We start from the raw sequence: 23724 nt of genomic DNA, 5'->3' as shown, positions 1-23724 counted from the left end.
TTAAAAAAAAAAAAAAAAAAAGAACTAGGCATCCCGTGCAGAACAATAAAGCTTAATATATACCCTATACTCTATTCAAAAGTGACCAACAGTCAATCATCAACCTAAATGTGAAATGTAGAACTATGAAAGTTTCTGAGAAGAACAGAGGAGAAGATCTTTGTGATTCTGTGTTAGTCAGAAAGTTTTTAAACGTGGCAACCGACTCATGATCCATAAAAAAAAAAAACCCAACAAATTGGATTTTATCTAAATAGCAGACTTTGATTTCTGTTACAGAAGTATTAAAGGCAATGAGGGGGAAACCCCACAGATTTGCGAAAGTATTTTCAGATCACACATCAGACAATAGACATATATTTCAGAGAATAAATATTTAAACAAACGAACATGAGAGCAGAAATGACCACAATTTTTAAACTGGTAAAAAGCTTAGAAAATATGGATGGACAAACCAGGCAGCAAACAGAGATGTTCAACACTGTAAGCCGTTAAGAAAATCCCTCTTCAAACCAGAATGAGATTCCATCCCATACCTGCCAAGACACTGACTCTACCAAGTGCTGGCGAGGATGTGAAGCAGCTGAATCACTCCCAGACAAATGGGGCGGGGGTGGAGGGGCAATGGCACATTCATTATGGAAAATAGATTGATTACGTATCACAAAGTTAAATGTATGCTTGCTATGCAATAAAACAATCCCACCTCAAGATGTTTACATTAAATGAATAAAAGCGTCATCACATAAAAACCCATCGAGTAATCTATAGATTATTAGTAATTGCCAAAATCCAGATCTAAGCCAAACGTTGCCTCAAAAATGCTCTCTGACACATTCCTTCCCTGGGACACTCATTTCTTTTTTCATAAAGACTAACAAACTATTGATACATATTGGAACTCTCATACTCTAATATGGGAATAAAACCCTAGCGTAGCAATTATGGAAACTAGCTTGGTTATTTCTCATAAGTGGATCTCAAAGAATGACTAATTCTTAATGAATGAGTGAATCTCAGCGAATAAATAAATTTCAGAAGCGTGATGTTAGGTGAAATAAGCCATGAGGTAATGCTATATAATTCTACTTTATAGAAAGAGCAATATTATAGGGACATGAAGCAGATCCCTGGTTACCAATGGTTGGGAATGAAGGGAGGGTCTGAAGGCCAGGGAGTGGTAAAAATACTTTCTCTATGCTGTTGCAATCGCTCTTTATTTTGTTAATGGTAGTGCTTTTAGAACCTGTTATACATTGAATAAAACTCAGGACTGTACATGCAGGAAAAAAAAACACCCAACTTCTACTATATAGTTTAAAACACATATTGTTGGTAAAGTTTTATATTGCTAAATTACTTGAATTTCCTCACTATCCATCACAGAGTCCACTGGGTACTTGGAAGAAGGAATAGATTGCCCATTCATTTATGAAGACATATGTGTAGGTGCCTGTAGCATGGAAGGCACAGTCTTGACCTAGAGTGCTCTAACCCTGGCGACAAGTTGCCCTATATGTGAGCTTGTAGCTTTCACTTCAACCTGACCTGTAGTTTCCATTCATCCAAGGAACTGAGCTATGGTTTCTCTGCAGGTCCTTCCTTGGGCTCTTCAAGGCTATACCAAGCAGATGATGTGGGTCACAGCAGCATTTCCAAACATCTGGTGCCCAGTCTGCCCAGGTCAATCTCCTTATAAGAGCATCTGGCCTGACATTACTGACAAGCCAAAAGGGTCACTATGATATGACGCCAGTTCTCTTCCTGGATTTCAGGTCATTTCTGCATTGTCATTTTTCTCTAGGGATTCAAATCACCCCCAAATGTACAGTAGAATTGAGGGAGCAGTGCAATAGCCACGGTGGGAAGAAGAATGGGCAAGCAGCAGTCATGCATGCCAGGTACCATCCCACTCAACAGACACATAGGATTGCGTGACTGCTCCTAGCAACCCAATAAAACAGGTAAAGTCTTTTCCCAGTAAAAAACACAGTACTTCAAGAGTCTTGAAGATGGATGTTTAAGTGAGTTGCCTAATTTCAGCAGATAGGAAAAGACAAAAAAAAAAAAAAAAAAGTCCCACATCTAACTTGAGTCCTTTGGAGTCAGGAAGCCACGCCCTCCCCCACCATCTCTGTCGGTTTCACTGGCCAATGGCTAAGCTTTCTCCAAAGCAGTATCCCTGTGTCACCTGGGCCACTGAGACCAAACAGCAGGGCTCCACTGCTACTCTGAGTTCTGACCTGTTTAGCTTCAGGCCAATAGCTCATTACTTCCCTGGCTTGGATTCCAAGCATATATAAAGGGAACATTTAAAAGTGTCTTTCATCGGGTGATAAGCAACGATCCAAATATATCTGCTCCAAACTGCAAAAACGAACCCAATACATTCCATTCCGAGTTGACTCTCGGGCCATCTGGCTCAGCTCCTCAGTACGCATACATGGTCTTGACTTCCATGCAGGCTGACTCAGCCTTGACTCTAAGCCCATGCCGTCGTCGTGACAGAAACACCTAAGAGAATAGATTCATGCTCTGTATGAGGGAGAGTCGGGCCCACAAACATAGTGGATAAAGGGGAAGGGCCTGGATATAATTTTCTTCTGTACTCTGTGTGGTGGGATGAGGGTTTGTAGGAGCAAGATGGACTTCAGTCTGTCTCCAGACTATAAGTCTGTAATGGTGCATGTCGTGGTTTGAGTATGACTAGCCCCCAAAGGTTCATATATTTGAATGTGTGACCGTTAGAGAGCAATGTTACCTGAGAGAGATTACATGTGGTCTTGTTGGAGGAAGTGTGTCACTGGAGGTGGGTGCTGAAGTTTCAAATGCTCAAGCCAGGCCCAAACTCTCTCTCTCTCTCTTCCTGTTGCGTGCTAATCCACGTGTAGACTCTCAGCTACCTCCCCAGCACCATGTCTGCCTGTGTGCTGCCATGCTTCCCACCTTAACTATAGTGGATTAAACCTCTGAAACGTAAGCTGCCCTCAGTTAAATGCTTTCGTTTTTAAGGGTGGCTATGGTCATGGTGTCTTTTCACAACAATAGAAGCTCTAACAGTACAGCAGCCTCTTCTAGACCCTGAGGGAGTAAAACAGGGTTTGGGATAAACATGGCTAGGTCAGACACTAAGGGACACAGAGAGGAGAGTGAAAAGTGATGGGACCTGGTGACCCAGACGTCTAAGACTGGCAGGGAATGTGAGTTCTGGAGGGTGGTCTGGGTACCTGTCAGGATCTGGGGTTCAAAAACAGTTATCTGTAACTAGAGGAAACTTACCCCCAAACACCAGTGAAGACACTGAGGGGGCTGGGAGCCCATACAAGATCTAAACCAAAGAAACACTAGATGGGTTCTCGGCGTTAAGAGTCGGGCGTTGGGTCAGGACTCACCCATGAAGGTTGGGGAGCATTTCCAGTACTTGCACTACATGGGGATCAAGAGCAAGTCCAAAGAAGCTGACTTGGGTCTAGCCTCTGACCAAAGGCTGACTTGAGGACTAGAACTACCCTTCACAGCTCAGACCAATGTCACTGGGACTGCCAGTTTGAGAGCAAAAGGCTGGTAGGGGACCAGATGGAGGGTGGGGTGAGAGACTCGGGATGCATGCCATGGATTGCTGTGGCAAAGCCACTTATAGGTACAGTGGGGGGTCATGGCCTTCTAGTCTGACCTCACTAGCTGTGCAAAAGGACCGCATTTCTCTTAGAGTGGGATAGGAAAACCAAACTTAAGAGATAGCAACATACAGAGTGCCTGCTCTCTAGCAGATAACTCAACATAGGGCATCTAATGCCTCTGGGTATCATCTCCTAAGGTGGTGTGTCTCAGGCTTGACCGTGCATCCCAGGGGGTTCATCCAACCGTAATGTTTCTGCTCATCTTTGGAGGGTATTTCCTGGTCCATAGCTCTGTGCTGGGCTTAGACAATGCACTATCTGTATCTTCTCACATGTAATGAGGGAAGATCCATCTTCTTCTACTTCTTTGCTTCGGGTGGGACCCGGACGGTTTTCTCTATTGTGTCTTAGTTTCTTAACCTCTAAAACAAAGGCAATTATTCCTTAGGGTTATTGTGAGGATTAGCTGTGTGGAAAAAAAAAAATTCAGAGTTCCTGATGTTAACACAAAGCAAGCACACCTAAGGGTGCATAACTGGGTGCTTTTGAAAACATTTCATCTGGGTTGGCGAAGACCAGCCAAAGTGAATAGTATCACCATTTCATCAGGAAATGCAAGATGAGGTTAACCATGCCATTAGGATCTGAACCCTGGGGCTGTTTCAAAGTGGGTTTTACTGCTTCCTTCCTCTCTGTCCACCTTCCTTTAAACTCTAAACCCAGCAAATGGCTGAGCCCTAAAGGATGAATAAAGACTTAGGCTTTCAAGAATGCTGGGAGCTCAGAGAACAGGAGTCACAAGGAGGCGGTGGGGGAGGATGTTTATGTGGGAACTGGGCACAGAAGTTGCCCAGGACGCACATGGTGGGCATTTTTTTTGTGTGTTCAGAGAACAGATATGCACAGTGAGTCAGTGTTTTGCCCACACATTCCCTCTTTTCTCTTGGCTGTCTTAGCTGATTGAAGTCATCAGCGGCAGTGATGTGGCAGGTGCGAACGGATCACCCACTGATGGATTACACAGCCCCGGAGCATATCCCTCCCTTCTGCCTAATATGGACACCAAATCCAGCCACTGAGCTACAGGCATGAACAGACACTGCGACTTGTGGATGATGAATCAGAGCATCCCACTCTCCCACGTGGACCACAATGTCCCAGCAGCAGGAAGGATGCATTATAGCCAGCCCATGAGTAGTAGGTGGGGAGTCTGTGTAACTCTTGTCCTAATTGTAGTCACTTGCCTTGCATTACACGCTTATGAACGGTGGTGGGGGGGGNGGGGGGGTGGAGACCACGTGTTTGAGCATCCCAACTCCTTTCTGCTGCCAGGCAGAAAACTCATCCATATTTAGCATCTTAAGGCTTTATAAACTGACAACTGCCACTGTGGTTTTGACAGCCTGAAATTCAGTCTGAATTTTCTTTGGTCTGGAAGAGAAATCTACCTGGAGTCCCTTACACTCCCTGGATTCACCATGCCCAATCCTCTTCTGCACCCTTTAATCTCTGAGCCTTCCCTTTCTTCACCCACTGTCTCAGTGGGTGGTAACATCAGTAAACATCCAAGCCAGAGGCCCAGAGTAGACCCAGCATATGTTTTAATATTTTAATTAGTTGATTTTATTTTTTTTTTGAAAGAGGAGAACAAATAGTTCCCAGATGCCCCTTCTCTGTTACTCCTAAAACCAATGTCTTCCATTAGACGGTGCACAGAAATTTGTTGCAATGGGTGAACCAAAACCAATCCATTACTTACTGAAGTCCATGTTAACATGAAGGCTGACTCTTTTGTGTTACATATTTTGTCAGTTTTAGTAATAGATTCATGTATAGTATTCTTTTTCTAATAGTGGACACATAACATCAAGATACACATTATAGTAGAAAGTTCAATCCTTAAGCAGATAGAAGTGAGGTCTACACAGAGGACCCCTCCTAAAAAGGACATCAGGACACGACTGGTAGCACCTTGCTATTCTGGCGGTTCTGTCTCAGAAATGCCCACAATCTTAGCTGATTTCTGGTTAGCACCCGACCTCCTCAGGCAGGTGGCAGAGCCTGTCATTTTTAAATTAACTTATTTATTGGTTTGTTTGCTTGGTTGGTTTTTTGTTTGTTTTGAGACAGGGTTTTGCTGTGTAGTCCTGGTTGTCCTGGAACTCACTCTGTAGATCAGGCTAGCCTTGAACTCAGAGATCTACCTGCCTCTGCCTCCTGAGTGCTGGAATTAAAGGTGTGTGTCACCACTACCACTGTCCAGCAATTAACTCTTATTTTTAGTGCCAGCTCATGGAATCACCTTCAAACGATCTAGTGATCTTTTCTGTAGAATATATGTATGAGCTGATCTAGTAGCCCATTCTCTTGATCCCAGTGTCTGTAATGTACTCTCAGGTTTCTGGGCTGATCAGTTGTACCCATCTACAGACCTGGTTTCTAAAGCAGGATGTCCATCAACTACCAGTCCCTGGTAGAGCATCAATGACTTGGAATATCTTCCTTTCCTTCTGACTTCCATATAATCTCATGAACAACCTCTGCTAGCTTATTTCCTCATTCTCTCCTCCTTTCGGAGGCCCCAGAACGATCTCCACCTTAGGGATGGGACCAGATGAAAGAAAGAAGACAAAAGCAAGCATCACAAAAGCAAGCATCTGCCATGCCGGGGAATTCAACCACATGCCCACTGTTCACATTCACACCACCTTTGTTAGCCTTTTAGTGCCTAGATGCAGAAATGGTTAACTTGAGAAGCAACAATGGAATGATCTGGAATGCCTCCACTTGCTACAGGATAAATTCATTCAGGGAAAAGGAATGCATTGTTCACATATTTTAGACTTCTTTTTCCTTTTAATTTGAGTGCTGTGGGCTATTAAAATGTTTTCTCACACAGGGGGGCGGGTTAAGAATTCTAAGGAGCTATTCATTTCTATTATGTTCGTTAAAACTAACTTGAGGGGCATGTTGTATACTATAGGATGTGATTCAGAGGTAGATCTTCTTTGTGATGAACATTCTAGACTCATCTCTTGAGCAAAGTATCTTTATCAAACGTGCATACTTACCATCTATGATTGGGGTCCTCTTCAGTCTATCTAATGATGGTCCCTTGGATGAAAAAATTCTGAGCACAGCTCTATGACCTTGACCAGCCCAGACTCTTTGGGTTCCCTTGTGAAATGGAAGATCCATTACAGCCACCTCCACTGGCTTTCGCATTCTATGTATGCTTCTATGCTTGTAAAGTAATTGAATTCAATCAACAATACAATTATTAGGCTCTGCCCACTGCTTACTATCTCAGTCCTTGGCACAGAAATTCCAACAGTGTCTTCCCCTGCCTCTTAGGGACTTAAATCAGCTTGTGACATTATCTTCTCTAGGAAGGGGCAGTCCTTCCAAAGACCCTTACATGCTCTTGATAACTTTCATGCATATTATAGGGGGGAAAATGGTGCCTTGAGGGGGAACTGTGGACCCTCACATCCCAGCTTCCAGTGGATCAGATCCCACTGCTCATTGTCTTTGAGCTGTTTAGCAATGCTCTATAAATGATAAGTAATAGATATGGAAATTGTGTCCTGTCTGATCTAATTAGCTGCCTCCCCATTTGGGGAAAAACCAGTTTTGTTTCCATTTGAAATGCTTCTCAACATTTCTTTACCCTACAGAAATTATGTGTGTGTGTGTGTGTGTGTGTGTGTGTGTGTGTTGGTTTCTCATTTGAACATCTGCCTGGCTTCCTGCTATCTAGAGTAAATATGTTCCTTAATGTGGGTATTTTTATTTTTGTATGCGAGTCATGATTTTTATCTCTTTCTGAAAATTATCTTTAATAGCATATTGTCTCCTCCAAACCTTCCCAAAGACTCTTTCTATTTTCAGCCCATAACTGAATGCTGTTGTCCATCATCGGCTCTGCTCTTTAGGGCTCTCTCGTCTCTCTCTCCCTCCCTCCCTCCCTCCCTCCCTCCCTCCTTCCCTCCCTCTCTCCCTCCTCTCTCTCCCTTCTGTTAAAGCACCTCCTGGATTCCCGCATTCTTTACCTCAGACCTGGGCAAAATATCCAACATATCCGGTTCCTGCTGGAAACCAAATGTTTTGAGGTTGGTTATGTTGCAAGTTTCAGCTGCAGTCCTCCCGAAATGCAGCCAGGGCATGCTTTGGTATTTAAGATCACTTAAGGGCCGCCTAGTATATGTTGAGGTGCTACTTTCCGACTTTGGAAGGCAGACTGGAGGCCTGCATCTTTTCAGGTGGGATGATGTTAATTATGTGGGTTATTTAGGTTTTTGCTTTGATTTTTTGTTGTTGTTGTTGTTTTCATTTTAAAATAGGGTGTCAGATTAAACTGGAGGTCTGTTACCTTCAGTTAATACTTTTTTCTTTTCTTTCTTTCTTTCTTTCTTTCTTTCTTTCTTTCTTTCTTTCTTTCTTTCTTTCTTTCTTTCTTTCTTTTTCTTTTAAATGAAGGACTACCACAGCCCCAAGTGTGAATTTGCTAATATATTTAGGCTGTCTTATTTAGGTGTGCATATATGTGTGACACACACAGAGAAAAATAGAGGAAATGAGAGAAGGCCCCACCAGTTTGCAAAGTGTTTGAACTGTGATGCTTCCTCAAATCATTCCCTATGCTTCAGAGCCACCACTCAGCTCCACACATCCCAGGGAAGAGACTGCCCCTGGGGACTGCCCATGGCGATGACTTTCCTGGGTCCCTAGGACAGGGACCTTTTTTTTTAAAAAACTTGTTCAAGCTAATTAGAGATGTTTAATTATCTCTGTTAAATTCATAGCTAAGGGAAATAAGAGGGGGAAGTGAGTCACAGGTGCTGAACTTTCTACTTTAAAAATTTAACCCTTTCTCTACAGTGGTGTGGACAAAGTTCATTTTAACCACAGCTCCCACCGAACACAAGAATCATGTCCTCTGCCAGAAAACATGTTGTTATATTGGAGAAAGGGGGAAATTATACGGGGCATGGTTTGCGGAGGAGCACCATTGAAAAGGGACATAGAGGACAGCTACAGACCAAGACTAAACAGACCCCATCTGGGCCTTAAGGAAGTTTCACTGGGTAGCTCAGAGAGGACCAAAGAGGTCGTTTCTACATTCTATGAATGAAATTCTTTACTAAATTATTCATTAGGGAGAGCCGGACTTGATCCTAGACTAAAGTGAAATGGAGCTGTGGATGCCATTTTGAAGCTTGCTTCCCGTTATGAAAACACAGTGCATTAGAGACTGCCATTTGCCAGGCTCTCAGAGGCCCAGATGCTGCACCCGCAGAGGAAATTCCTCTCCAAACAGGCAAGAAGAGTCTGTGATGTCAGAGGCAAGAGAAATCACCCTACTCAGGGTCTTAAAATTAGATACAGCCGAAGGACAAAATTACAATTTAGTTTATAAAGATCTTAATCAGCTCTAGTTTCCACTCTAGAATCGCATATCTCAGGCCATACAACAGACTCAGAGTGCCAGTGGTCCAAACAGAGGAGGGAGGTTCATAGCGGCAGAGGGCTAGAGAAAGGAAAACCAAACTGAAAAGAATGCATGGGAGGTGTTGCTCTTGTCGGGCCTGTGTACAGGAGGCAGATAGGCAGTAGCTCAAAAAGAACTGATTGTGTGCATGCGTGTCTNTCTCTCTCTCTCTCTCTCTCTCTCTCTCTCTCTCTCTCTCTCTCTNTNTGTGTGTGTGTGTGTGTGTGTGTCATGCAGAGGAAATTTATTGTCATGTCAGTTGAAAGGTGCCTGTTTGGGAAATCTGGTTAGTTCTCTTGCTTTTGATTGATTTCTCAGGTCTGCTAACAGCTGGTTTTAGTCTGAGGACAGAGACATTTAGCATGGGTGACTTTATCGAGTATGTGTGTGTGTGTGTGTGTGTGTGTGTGTGTGTGTAATCTAGTAGAGCCTAGTATGGGAGTTTGTTTTAAAACAATGGCCACCAGTAGTATTTTCTTAACATCATTGACTCTTTTTAAAACCCAACAGATAGCAAAGCAGTGTGGTGGTCCCGGCCCCACCTCTTCCTCCGGTCAGTCCCTGAGTGACCCAAAAAGGGGAGCTGAGAACTCCAGGCCCCTGGAAACCCTACTCTGGTTTTCTGTGAGATGACAGCATTTGCCCAGAACCAACCAGGCCATTTGGGACACCCCAGGTCACTTTTGACTCCCCCTTCCTCCTCTTGCTCTGCCCATGTCATGCACCATTGACCCGGCCCAACTATTCCAGCCTCTGGAAACTGGCTACCACCGACCAGCAGGCTTCTCTCTTTGACTGAATGAATGAATGGTGGACTCTGTTCTGTGTCTGTCTGCCCTCTCCTCCTCTTCCTTCTCATGCTACAAGGATGGTTTTAGGTGTAAATCTTAGTTATGTCCCTTTCTTGCTTAAAAGCCCCTGATAGCACCTTGCTCCCTGCGCCAGGGATGGCAAAAGTCAGCCTGCTTAACGGTTGGTTTTGGTCCTATCTTAAAGGCTTGAAAGCCAGTCTTGAAAGATCACATCACCCCAAGTACCATACTTGAATCCTAGAGCAATGTTTAAAGGCATTTACAGAAAAGGACTTGAGCTTTGAACAGTGGTGAAATTCATATTACCTGGCACCCAATAAAAGCGATCCGAGCCAAAGAACTAGAAAGATAAATTTAATTTAGAAATAAATGCAGATGGGAACAAGATAATAGAAGTAACAGAGTATTTTTTTTTAAGATGCAAGTATGAACCGTAAGATAAAGAAAAGAGATGGCAACATGACATATTAAGCAGGAGAAGAAAATACACATGAATTAAAAAAAAAAAAAAGAAGAAGGAAAGGCCAAACCAAACTTCTAAAGATGAAAGGAGTGCTTCTGGTAATAGAGATAGAAAGAAATAAACACCCGAGGTCAGAATAATTCTATCTTAGACACTAAAGACAGAAGGAAATAACTCAATGGCGTTTTAGTTATCTGCAAGTGGATCTGAAGCAAGTTAGTATACAAGTAAGTTGCCCCCAAAAGATGAGTAGAAAGATAAAGGGGAGAAATGAAAGTGGAATAATTTCCCAACTTCAGAAAAGGGGGTCCAGAAAGTTCAGTCAGAAACATATAGGAAACTTTCCAAAGCACAAAATGAAATGGCCTTGAAGTTTAAGAAAGAAACACCTTAAAAACATCTGGGAAGAGAGAGCGAAATACAAAGGGAAGGACAGCTGGACAGCTGGCTCATCCTTAAGGACAATGCAGGGCAAAGGACACTCGATTGGTCCTGTGTTAAAAGATAACACTGTGAACCTAGACTTCTATGCAAAGCAAATATACACACACAGTGTGCAGGATGTATATATGTATGTGTATATGCACATCTATGTATATGACAAGTGAAGGAGAAATAAATATTTTTTCAGACACACAGAATTGAAACAGTTGATCACCAGTCTGCAAGTAAGTTAAAGGAGAACCGGTAGGAAACAGGAAAACGACATAAGAAGCCTTGATCTGCACAGAAAAGCTTGTAAGTGTCCTGCTGATTCTACATGTAGCCACACTGAGTGTAAATGTGTAAAAGGCTTATCTAAAAGGCAAGCGTGGTGCAAAAATATTTTTTTAAAAAGGCAAGTTCTATTCTATTCATTAGAAACAAAACAGAAATATGAAGACACAAATAGATTAAGTAAAAAATGGTGGACCATGCTATGGCCATGTCCGTTAGAAAGGGTTGTTCTACACTGAGAACTAGTAAAGGTGGTAGGGGCCACAAGGAGGCAAGACGTCAGCATGTCTGTCCCTCCTATATCTGCTTTGCTAGAGAGCAGTGGCTTGCAACCTTCCTAATGCTCCAACCCTTCACTACAGTTCCCTTTGTGGTGGTGACCTTTAACCATAAAATTATTTTTTTTAAAGATTTATTTATTTATTTATTATATGTAAGCACACTGTAGCTGTCTTCAGACACTCCAGAAGAGGGTGTCAGATCTTGTTACGGATGGTTATGAGTCACCATGTGGTTGCTGGGATTTGAACTCCAGACCATTGGAAGAGCAGTCGGGTGCTCTTACCCACTGAGCCATCTCACCAGCCCCATAAAATTATTTTTGTTGCTACTTCATAACTGTAACTTTGCTACTATTATGAATCATAATGTAAATATCTGTTTTCCAATAGTCTTAGACAACCCCAGTGAAAGGGTGGTTGTTCAACACACACACACACACACACACACACACACACACACACACACACACACACACCGCCCCCGCAAAGGAGCCACTGTGGCCGAGAACCACTTCTGTGGAGGTTGTCTCCTTCCTCTGTGAACTGCTGTGGAATGTTGGAGGCAGTCCCAGACGTTCACTGTGACCAGCCCCATGAAGACAGGAAAAGCAGAGAGAAAGGACGTCCAGGTGAGACTTGGGTACCATGCTTGTGTGGGAGTAAGAGATAGGACAAGCTGTTAGGAAAATTCAGACAGGGAGAGCTATTGGTTGAATGACTGGGAAAGGGGCCAGGTCATCGTGGTTCCCAAGCCAGAAGGGAATGGAGGCAGAGTGCAGGGCAGGGCTGCCTTCAGTGACTAATGAGTTGGTATTGTTTCTTATTAACTAAACCTTATAAGAGTGCTATAGGGTGCTGAAAGTGAGCAATTTAGGGGACTGTAGGTTTTGCTCAGTAGGTTCTAGATATCAGCTCAGAGTCAGAATATAATTCTACCTACTTCCTCTATCTTCCCTCCTCCCAGAGCGTAACCACATGCAGAGTGCCAAGATCCACCTCCCTGGGACTTCATGATGTGTTGCTGGTGATCATGGTGTACGAACAGGAACCATCTTGACTTCGAGGGAGCCCCCACTGGAGTCCTTGCTGGGAGACACATGAATGGAGTGAGAACTAAGGAGAAACAGGAAAGTTGAGTCATGGGGAGATGATGTCAGGAGGAGGAGAGAGGATGATTGGACCAGGGAAAGGAGAGGAGAAAAGACCTGTGCCCAGCTAATAGGTGACACCACAAAAAACTCTTCCCTTTGACAATGAACATAAGAGTTATGTGCATCTGTCCTGGAAAACAAAGAGCTCTGAGCAACATTTTCAAAACCTTCAGACATCTTAGGCCGTATCTCCCTCTCTCCCCCATTAAAGAAGCGTCAAGACCTCTGCACTTGTAGGCAAGTGACTAATGGTGGGACTCAAGGGGACCAGAAGGACTTCCTCAGACAGAACAGGAATGCAGGGGATGAGGTGTCACAGCAGAGGGACAAAGGACTCTCCCTAGCCCACTATTTCTTTCAGAAAAGATCAGTTCCCCGAAGCCCAATAGACTAGTGGTACCCCAAAATTGCCTGAGAGGCCCTGTTCTTTCCAAACCAGTGTCTGAACCACCACCCAGACCCAAGACTGCCGTGACGCAAGACTTTATGCCTTGAGCTTGTGTTTTCTCCTCTACCCTCTGTCCGGCTGGGAGTGGGATCATAACATCACAGCTCCCCTTAAGTCACAGAACAAAACCCATACTCTTCAGCCTTAGTGTAAATGGCATGTTTGTGTTCCATGAGGCACATGCTGCCAATCTGCCACCACTTTACTAAGGTTTCATCATGGGAAACAAGAGCAGAGGATGTAAGGAGTGAGTCAGGGAAGCCAGGAGAGTCAACCCTGTTATGTGAGACCAATCAGGTGCAGCTTACATCGAATGTTCTGATAGCTTGATCCTCTAGAACCATCTTTAGACGCTGCATGGGCCTTTGACTCTCAGATCAATTCAAACCTCAGAGGCTGCAGAACATCCTGAAAGAGGAAGTGGGTTTGTGGGCGGGTCTAGATCAGTGGTTCTCAACCTTCCTAATGCTGTGACCCTTCAGTGCAGTTCCTCATGTGGTAGTGACCCCAACTATAAAATTATTTTTGTTGCTACTTCATACTCGTAATGTAAATAGCTGTGCTTTCCAATGCTCTTAGGCGACTCCTGTGAAAGGGTCATTCAGCAGTCCCCCAAGGAGTTGATGGATACAGGTTGAGAATGGCTGGTCTGGAGTGACAGATAGCCTGTGCCCATTGCGATTAGAGAGGGCTTTGGTTTATAAGTGTCTGGGACACAGCCCGTAGCCAATGGTCCCTAAAACATGGGGCTGAAAGGAGGATCTAGAAGACACAGAAGTGAGATCTCACCTACAAGCCAACTCTCCATCTTTTCCTGGCAGTGGGCATCTTAATGCCCAAGGTATCACCTGGGCCACGCCTCCCTAAACTAGAAAATAGTTTTGTCTGTCCCCTGGCCATTCTCCTAATAGAACCTTCTCAGTGCATGTTCCCAGTAGCCCCCTATGCCCCTCTTGTTACTCAGGTGGTAGGGTTGATCATGGGATGAGAAAGTGGGTCTGATGGCAGAGTGAGGCTGTGCCCAGGGAGCCCTCCACTCACACACACCCCTGAAGGCTTCCCCTGGCCCAGCCCCACCTGCCCACCCTGCTGCTCTCCACTTGGTCAGTAGAGGCGAACCAACACAGTGGGCCTTCTGCCCACCTGCATCAGCTGGGCCCCTCTGGTGCGTTGCCGTCGTGCCGGGGCTGTGGACTCTTCCTCGGCTGAGCGCCTTAGGGCTGGGAGGTCTTGTGGTCAACCTGAAGGACGTGAAAAATGCTAGGAGCTCCCCATTGAGGTACTCTGCAGTAAGCATCCGTCTCTCTGTGGCATCCACGACCCAGATCTCCTCACGGGATCTCGGTAGCACTTTCTACCTGTGACTCCGGGTCTGGAAGGGGAGCCTTTGGCTTGAGCAAGTAGTTCCAGCGGGGCCTTCAAAGTAGTCAGACCGCTCCAGACTAAAGATACAACTGTGGTATCAGCATGAATGTATTTCCTTCCTTTGGGAGCAGAGGATCCCATAGCCTTCTCCACAAAAATCCTTTCCTGGGGCCCTGCCTCCAACTGCTCCAGAACTAACTAGAAAGTTCTAGAGGTAAAAAAAATACAAATACTGTAGCCAGAGGGAACAAAGAGCTGAGAAGCTCTTTCACAGGGGTATCGAATATCCTGCAGGTTGTATATTTACATTATGATTCGTAACAAAAGCAAAAAATTACAGTTACGAAGTAGCAGCAAAATAATTTTTTACGGTTGGGAGTCACCACACATGTGCTAAAGGGTCACAGCGTTAGGAAGGTTGAGAACCGCTGCTCTAGAGCGATCTCTGTGTGTGTTCCTTACTGCAGAGGTGCAATTAAGTAACTCGATCCCCATAAGCTGGTTCATGTGTTCATTCATCCAGCAAGCATGTTACTAACTCTAGGAGATTGTTGGTCACGAAGCGCAGCAGAAGCAAGGGGTCCGTAAGCAAGCCACGAGAAAGCCCGAAGGGAACCATGCTATCTGCTTACCAACGAGGAAACAATAGGCAGAGTCGGTAGGTTCCCAGTAAGGCAGGGAAGGTGTGCCAAGCTATGGGGTATGAGGACAATGCAGATGATTTCTCTCCCTCTCTATTAGGAAAGCAGCACCTAGATGAACAAAAGCCTATGACTTTTCACAACTATACATTCTCAATCCAGCCAGTCTGTGAAGGAGAAGGGGCTATGGACATGAGTGGAGGAGAGAGGAACACAGAGACTGATCGGGAAAAGCCTGTCTGAGCTTACTCCCAAGGCTGAGGGACACTACAATGGCAAGGCATTCAGGAGAAAGGAAGGCACACGTGAGGTTTCTGAGGCAGGAAAGCAACTTCCAGCTCATCAGGGAGGAATCTGCGGTGGATAGAACCCTGGGTTGGCAGGAGATGGGCAGAGTAAGACAGGGAGATTGGAAGTCGAGGCAGCTTTGTGGTGGCAACCAGGGAGGGAGGTGTGTGTTAGGAAAAGTATCTCGCTTACGGAGACAAAGTGGCAGAGCGTAGGCTGGGAGACCAGTTAGACCCAGGGTCCCAGCCATGGATGCAGGTTGGAGTTGCCTGCAGAGATTTAGTAAGGCTGTCTGGAGCCTGCTCCCAGAAGTCCTGTGTCCCTTAGTTTGAGGCATGGCTCGAGGAGTGGGAATTACTTAAAGATCCACAGGAGAAGTTTGAGGCATGGCTCAAGGAGTGGGAATTACTTAAAGATCCACAGGAGACATACGTGCACAACACAAACCGCAAACCTTGACTTAGAAAGAAGGGCATTGCTAAGAAGGAGGGGGAGATAAAGGAGGTGAGGAGAGGAAGGGAGGGGTGGAGAAGAAAACAAAGAGGAGGAAATAGAAGGGGGAAAAGAGGACAAAGAGACTATGTCTGCACCCTGGACAATGTCTTGGCCTAGAGTAATGCACTAGAGAAGAGGAAAGGATGGAGGTTTGCGGAGGTAGAATGGAACCAAGAAGAGTTCACACACACACACACACACACACACACACACACACACACACACACACTAACCTACACACTCACACACACTCACACACACACTAACCTACACACTCATATACATACACACGCACACACACTCACTTGCACATACATTCAAACACACTTGTATACATACATGTTTACACACTCATACACATGCTTACATACACTCACACTCATATACACTCACACACACTCACACATTCATGCACACATACGTACTCATATACACTCACATACACTCACACTCATACACTCATATACACACATACACACACTCACACACATGCTCACACACACTCTCATGTACACACATACACTCATACACACATACACACTCACACACTTACATATACTCATACACACACACATACACACACACTCATACACACACTCACACATACACCCACACACACTCACTCACACATACTTAGTTTAGGTACAGACAAAATCCTGGAGAAATACCACTTGTGGGTTCCAACCATGAATTTAAGTTCGGCCATGTTGAGTCTTTGGTACTTGTGACCGATGTGAGTGGTCAGCTGATACCTGTATACACAGATCTAAAAGATCAGGGAGTCTGGGTTTGGGGCACCCAGGACCCCGAAGCAGGAGGATCCCCCAAAAGTGGTCAGTCTCCCTCTACTTTATCTCTAGTTACTATATAGTTCAATAATTCTATTCTACTAGAGGCCAAGTCACCCACTGGCTCTTGACTGTGGATTCTTGTGCTGACTCCAATGTCCTAGTTTGGGAATTAAAGCAGGGACAGAGATGGCCTAGTCGGCCATCATTGGGAAGAGAGGCCCCTTGGTCTTGCAAACTTTATATGCCCCAGTACAGGGGAACGCCTGGGCCAAGAAGTGGGAGTGGGTGGGTAGGGGAGCAGGGCGGGATGAAGGTTTTAGGGACTTTTGAGATAGCATTTGAAATGTAAATGAAGAAAATATCTAATAAAATTTTTTTTAAAAAAAGCAGAGACAGAATTAAAAGCAAGATTTAGCTAGATACTTGTACACTAACATTCATGCCTATCACTATCTTGGAAGGAGTAAATAAAACGTTCAATATCCATACAATGGGATATTATTCAGCAATAAAAATGAATGAACTATACTATGAGCTGGAACACAACACAAAAGCAGCAAAACTCATTATCCTGCCTGTGTCCATTGATCAAAAGGACAGAAGGACAGAAGGACAGAAGGACAGAAGGCTTCACTCATAGAGACCCCTAGAATAAGCAAGTTCATAGAGACAGACAGTAGCTATGATTCTGTTTCTAATAATAAGAATGTTCTAGAAACAGATAGGTATGACATTTGCACAATATTATCAATGCACTCGAAGCCACTAAATCATACACTTAAATCAGTTAAGCTGGTAGACTTTACATATGTTTTCCACAATAAAAAAAAGTATCTGCATAAGTATTTTATATGGGGTAAAAAGGCAAACCAATCATCATTGATAATTACTGTACTGCTATGGTGGATGAGTGTTCCAAAGTTCACAGGCAGATTGGCAGGCATAAAGGTGCTGTGTAAACACAGCCTGTTCTGGCCCAGACCTGTTGCTCACCGCCTGCTCCAGCCAAAGTCTTGATGATCAAGTTCAAGAACGAATGGATGATGGCATCCCAGAGCCATGACCATCTTCACCCTGGAAACCTGTTGTTCCTTGCTCTCTGAAAGAATTCCCTTTGGGGACCAGGGATTATGGTCTTGGCTGAGAGATCTAAGATAGTTGTACTGTTAATAGAAAAGATAGACTCATAAGAGGCCAAGTTCCTGCCAAGCCCCAATCATAAGCACTTGTTCTGAGCTTAGCCTGGTCCAGTTTCCCGGATTGGGAAAGAGAAGCTCTGGGGAAGGTACGTGGTACCTCTGGCCTGGCACAAGAACCCACTGGCCCTGAGTATGTGAACTGTTTCTTATTTTTCTAAGCAAACCAGTTTTCAAAGATCAAATTTTAGAGACACACAGAAAGTGTAAGGCGTGACAAAAGTGTCCAGGAACCAAAGGTCTTCTCAGACAGCAAGTGTGTCTAGTGTAAGATTCCAACTTCCCATCCCATGATTCTCCTGAAATCTGTAATCAACCTGTTGGCATCTGTGGGGAAGATGTGTATAGGTTCCATTGGATTCTCAAGTGGCTGCATGTCCAACCCCCAAATGCTTTCAAATGCCTTGTGCATTTACAGTGTGACCTTAGCAATCATCAGGTTTTTAATATCTGCCCAGTGTTCAGGTGCCTGGGGCCTTGTGGACTGCATCAGATGATATAGTAGAATGCATAAATCTGGTGGATTAACAGGTACATTGCTACCCTGGGAGGGAGCGTACCCTGTATCTTCATTATCTTTCCATATTATTCTTCTCAGTAAAACAGTGTGTGTGTGTGTGTGTGTGATATATGCATGTGGAGGCTGGAGATCAATATCTGGTATTTTTGTTTGTTTTGAGTCAGAGTCTCTCACTGAACCTGCAGCTCACTAGTGTGGCTAGGAAAGCCAGCCAGCAAATTCCAGGGATCCTCCTGGTTCAACCCTCTCAGACCTGGGTACTCACCCTTTTGTACATGGGTTCTGCAGCTATGGGATAAAAGTCTCCATGTTTATGTAACAAGGACTCTATCACCTAAGCCATCTCTCCCTAGACCAAGCGACTCTTTTTCCAACAGGCATACGACAGTGGCGGTGCCATTTCCTGTGACAGCAGTGTCTCCTTGTTGACCTCTATGCCCTCTCATTCTGCAGGGCTTTCATGTATGTGTGAATGACATGCCCATGTCTCCAGTTTAATCCCTGAATATAATATCACTGGCTATAAAAGGATGGTTCTCCAGTCCCCTCGGGTCCCTCCGATAGTTCCAATCATTCCGTATGGGTCCTTTTAAGCTGCAAAGTGAGTCTCCTGTGGTCTGCATGGAGTGGCCAGGCTGGCAAGCAGCAGACACATGACCCTGCCCTTCCCCCTATAGGGCAAGGATACAGGAAGGAGAGGGCCAGGGTGAATGTAATTTAAAGACTCCACAGGGTGACTCAGACATTCCACCAACGCTTCTCTTTTCCCTTTGTGTTGATGTGTGCAATGTAATTGTAGTCATTTTTTCCAGCATTGATAAACAATGATTATCCATGGCAGATTATGAACTGGGGCCGGCAAGGGCAGTGCATACACCAGAAATTCTCTCTCCCCCCAGCAACACCTAAGACAACTGCCCAAGCCTGGGGGGGTTCTGGTTTCTTGATCCTAGGGGTTTCAGCAAGGGTTCGGGCTGTGGGTGTTGAGAGGGCTCTGTTGAAAAGAGTGGGAAAGAAAGCAGTTGGGAGTTGAGAATTCTGGCCTGACCCTGGCCCTATCCCACACTCCTTTGTGCCTGGGGTGAAGGATAAATACAGAGTTGGTTGAGTTGGCAGAGAAAGGCAGCTATCGGGAAAGAGACAGGAGGCAGTACTTGGCGAATACCTTGTACAGGCCAGCAGCTCTGCTAACCAATTCTTCCAGTAGGCTCTATTTCATCTCCACGACAACAGAGAAGTGCCCAATGCTGCCTGCATATTCATACCTGATGTGACTTCACAACAAATAGCTCACAGATCCCTCTCAACACCCACAGCCTGGATTCAAACTGCTTTTTAAAATTATTTCCGTACTCAACCTGTACCCACTGTTGTTTCCTGTTGTTATTCAGTAAATAATATAGTATAACAATTATTTACATAGCATGTACATCATGTGAAGCGTTGTAAGTAGTGTGGAGTTGACTTAAAGAGTACAGAAGGACTTGTGTAGCTTTTATGCAAATACTTCACCACTGTATGTATGTATGAGAGTGGAGCATCTTCGGATGTTGGTATGTGGCCAAAGAGGGTATTAGAAACTGATTCACTGCCTTCTTCCAATTTAGAGCTGAGGAGTCTGAAGCAGAGAGACGATGTCCCATGGCTGTTCAGTGAGCAGGGAGGGAATCAGGTTTGGAAGGAAGATCATAGAATTCCAAAATCTGTTTTCTCATCCCAGCAAAAACTGCTTCCCACCAGAGGCTGGCCTTGCTGTATCCCTATAAGGAAGACTATCTGTAGCTATGGCAATGTGGGAGAGCCCCAGGTAGTAACTCTACCAGCCACTAAGATGCTGACTGAGAACAAAAAAGCTGCTCTACCCGTGAACTGGTGGTCACTGGGAAACAGCTGTTCTAGGGAGTGACCAGAGGCAAAATTAGAGGCAATGGGACACAGGTGCTCCTTAGAGTAGCAACGAAATTGCTTTACTTGTCATTCTCCAGAGAGACAGAACACACACACACACACACACACACACACACACACACACACACACATATATATATATATATTTGAATTCCATCACCTGGTTATGGGGGTTGAGACATCCCACCAGCCGCCATTTGCAGACTGGAGGACAAGGGAGGTGTAATTCAGACCTTCTGTTTCTACTCAGGCCTTTAATGAATAGCATGATGCCACCCACATGCAGAAGGCTGTGTTTAACTTATTCATCCAAATGCTGATTTCTTCCAGAAACACCCTGCCAGATACACCTAAGAATCATATGTCACCCAGCATCCAAACATCCCTTAGCCCAGGCAAGCTGTTACAGAAAGTTAACCATTACAATACTCCTGAGGTATATATAGCCTTTGCCTCTGTGGGGGAAATTCTCTGGGAACAGCAATACTGGGGACTCCTGGAAGACACCCCCCCCCCCAGGCCAGGTCCAAATGTCAGTGCTGGTGTTGGATAAAGAACGAAGAAGCCAGCAGGCCTGGAGTCCTTGGGGAATTCTGGCTAGGTTTACCCCCATGCTTCTTGGTCCTTAGTCTCATTGTATTATGAGGTGCTGGCAGTGAGAGCTGGAAGCGCTATTGAGGATAAACACTGGGGTGAGTATCAGTCATACTGGGCAGAGCAGGGAATTATGGGAATCAGAGAACTAGTGACCTGAAGAAAAGATTAGAAAAAAGGAAGCTCCTTTTCTAGTCCAGTTTATACTATAGGCCAGTTGGGACTTGGGCTTCCAAGCTTAAATTTCAAATTTTTTAAAAAATTATTTGTTGTGTGTGTGTGTGTGTGTGTGTGTGTGTGTGCACGTGGTTGTCTGTTTGTATACCGTGTGTGCCTGGGTGCATCTCTGCACCCCAACCCTCTCACACAAGCTTGCGTTTTTAATTAGACCCAAGAGCTTTTTTTTTAAAGGGTTGAATGAGGAGGAGCAGGTAATTTAGTCAAATGAGCCTTGGGAGGCAGGGATGCTGTGGAGGCCTGGAATTAGAACTTCACTGATGCCCTGGGGTTCTGAGCTGCTGTTTCTCACCGTTTAAATGGGGCCCTGATTTTCTCAGTCACTGGGGATGATATTTGACACTCAGAAAGCATGGGATTGATCATTGTGTCTTTTTAAGTACAAGTTGGTATATTAGTTACTGGGACCCTCTAGAGGAACAGAAAGACCTGGATTCCTGGAGAGCCACTGGTGTTCAGTCCACGATAGAAAGTCACAGAATCTGGATTCTGGTGGGAGTGGAGGACCCCAGCCACAGCAGCTGCTCTTACCAGGAAGAAGCCCGTTCTATATATCTGACCTACCTGTCACTGGAAGAGGCTGCCCGCTCTGAACTCTCCCCACTCCTTAATCCTTTCTGAGACTACTCTCACAAACCCCACCAGACAGGTCTCTCTGTTAATCGGAGGTCCAACTTAAAAAGAGTCAGCGGGTTTGGGCCGATCCAAACAACAAGGACCGGCCCCTTTAAAGGGCACCATCCCTTGCTCCTGAAGATGTAAAGATGGGGCTGGCTGAAAGGAGATGGCCTTATAAAACAGAAGATGGGCTTATAAAACATTTAACCCAGAGTCCTCCAGGGCACTCCTGCTTGGGGGAGGGGTGTCTCCCATAATCCCAATGGAAGCTGTCCCTCTGTGTAAATGAAGTTTGTTGTTTCTGTATTTTCTCCTCTCTGTGGCTTCTGTGTGCCCCCTGCCTCTGCTCCCTCCCTTCTGCCCATCAGCCCAGTGTCCCCTGGAGCCCACACGCCTGCATTCTCAAGCCTCAGCAGCCAGCCTCTCTCCTCCTGTCACACTTGCTTTTCCTAGGTGGAGCTTCATTCCCAGAGATACAATTTTTTGTTGTCACAGGAGTATACTTGGCGGCTCCCCTAGAGGACCATCTTTCACCCAAGATCTCCAAAGCACAATCAAACTGACAACTAAAACGAGTCGTCAAGGGAGAAATCAACAATTAATTATTTGACTGAGCCGGGAGACTTATCTTCGCCTTTACATCTGCAAATTGTTGTAAAATATATTTCTGTGATGACAACTGGGATGAAGGAAAGGGCATGATGCTCTTCTGGGCCTCGGCTATTCAAAAGGTGGTTTGGGAACCACTTCAACCTGTGGCATTAGCATCCCCTGGAAGCTTAAAACTTCAGCTCCTTGGGCCCCACCTCGCCCCACTGAAGCCAAATTTACCTTGGAACAGGAGCTCCAGAGGGGCTCCTGTGCCCTCTGCCTCCCAATCCTGGGTGAGCGTCACCTAAGGCATTTTAAAGGCACCAGAGCCTGGGTTCACCCAGAGAGGGAGTCGTTTCCTTGGTAGTTTTTAAGGCTCCCCTGCAATTCTGACATGTGTCAGGGATTGAGATGCGGTTCCCCTTCCCCTTAACATAACTCAGGTGCCAGGGGAACCTGGCAAGAGCAAGAAAGGGGAAATGAGGTGTCTTCCCAGACTGCCCCATGCAGGCTCTCCCGGGCAGCAGAATCCAGGCTTGGCATTCCTGAGGGTAACCCAGGACTGAAAAGGAAGGAGACTGCCCAAGAATTCTGAGCACTGCCTCCCCAACTGCCTGTGTGTCCCTTAAACCAGGTCAGGCTGGCCAAACAGAACTAAGCTCTCAGTCCTATCTAAACCTTCAGTCTTTTTGCTTGCAAAGGAGCCTGGTAGTTTTCTCCAACAGTGACATCTTTGCGCTTCCCTTCCCTTCCCACTCTGCCCCTTTCCTGACTCCTGGTGCTGAGGAAGTGGCAGCTTATACCAGCTGTGCTCCTGAAGGTCACCGAGGGCCCGGCTCCTTCCCATATGAAGGCCATTCTCAGACAGAGTGACAAGAATCAGCTGTGCAGAGCCCCCCTGGCAGTGCCGTTGGCTGAGAAAGGATGCTGAGGAGACTTGGGTATAGCGTGTTTGATCTGTCCCTCATGGTGGTTTCATGGGGAATGGATGGTGACTGTGATAGTCAGCCAGGAACCAAGAGCTTTATGTAAATTATACCTCAATTATAAAGAGCTCAACAAGACCCCAGGGAAAGGTGAGACCTTGGTGCAGTTGCGGGGGACTTAGGCAAGCTTGAGTGTTAAAGCAAAGGTTGGGAGGAGGGAATGTGAGAGCCAGAGAGAGGCCCAGACAAGTGTGGACAGAGATGAAGAGATAGCTGGAGAAGCTAAATTTTCCCTCCAGTTCTAGCCAGCCACATGAGTCCTGAGTGAAAGATGGGTTTGGTTTCCAAATAGAGTGAAAAGCCATCCTGGCCTGCTCTGGGATATCCTCACTTCATCAGTGAAAGTTCCGTGTCTCAGGGAGCCTTGAAGATCAAGATAAATGGGCTACCAGTCCATCACCCGATTCCCAAGTCTGGGGCTGTGGGTGCCACTTAGATAGGCTGACTCACCCCACCAAGGGAACCCACAACACACCAAAGTATCCGCTGCACCAAAGTCCAACATGGTGAC

This window comes from Mus pahari, chromosome 18, assembly GCF_900095145.1.
Source record: "Mus pahari chromosome 18, PAHARI_EIJ_v1.1, whole genome shotgun sequence".
In the NCBI taxonomy this organism is placed as follows: domain Eukaryota; kingdom Metazoa; phylum Chordata; class Mammalia; order Rodentia; family Muridae; genus Mus; species Mus pahari.
This window is presented reverse-complemented; position numbering follows the sequence as displayed.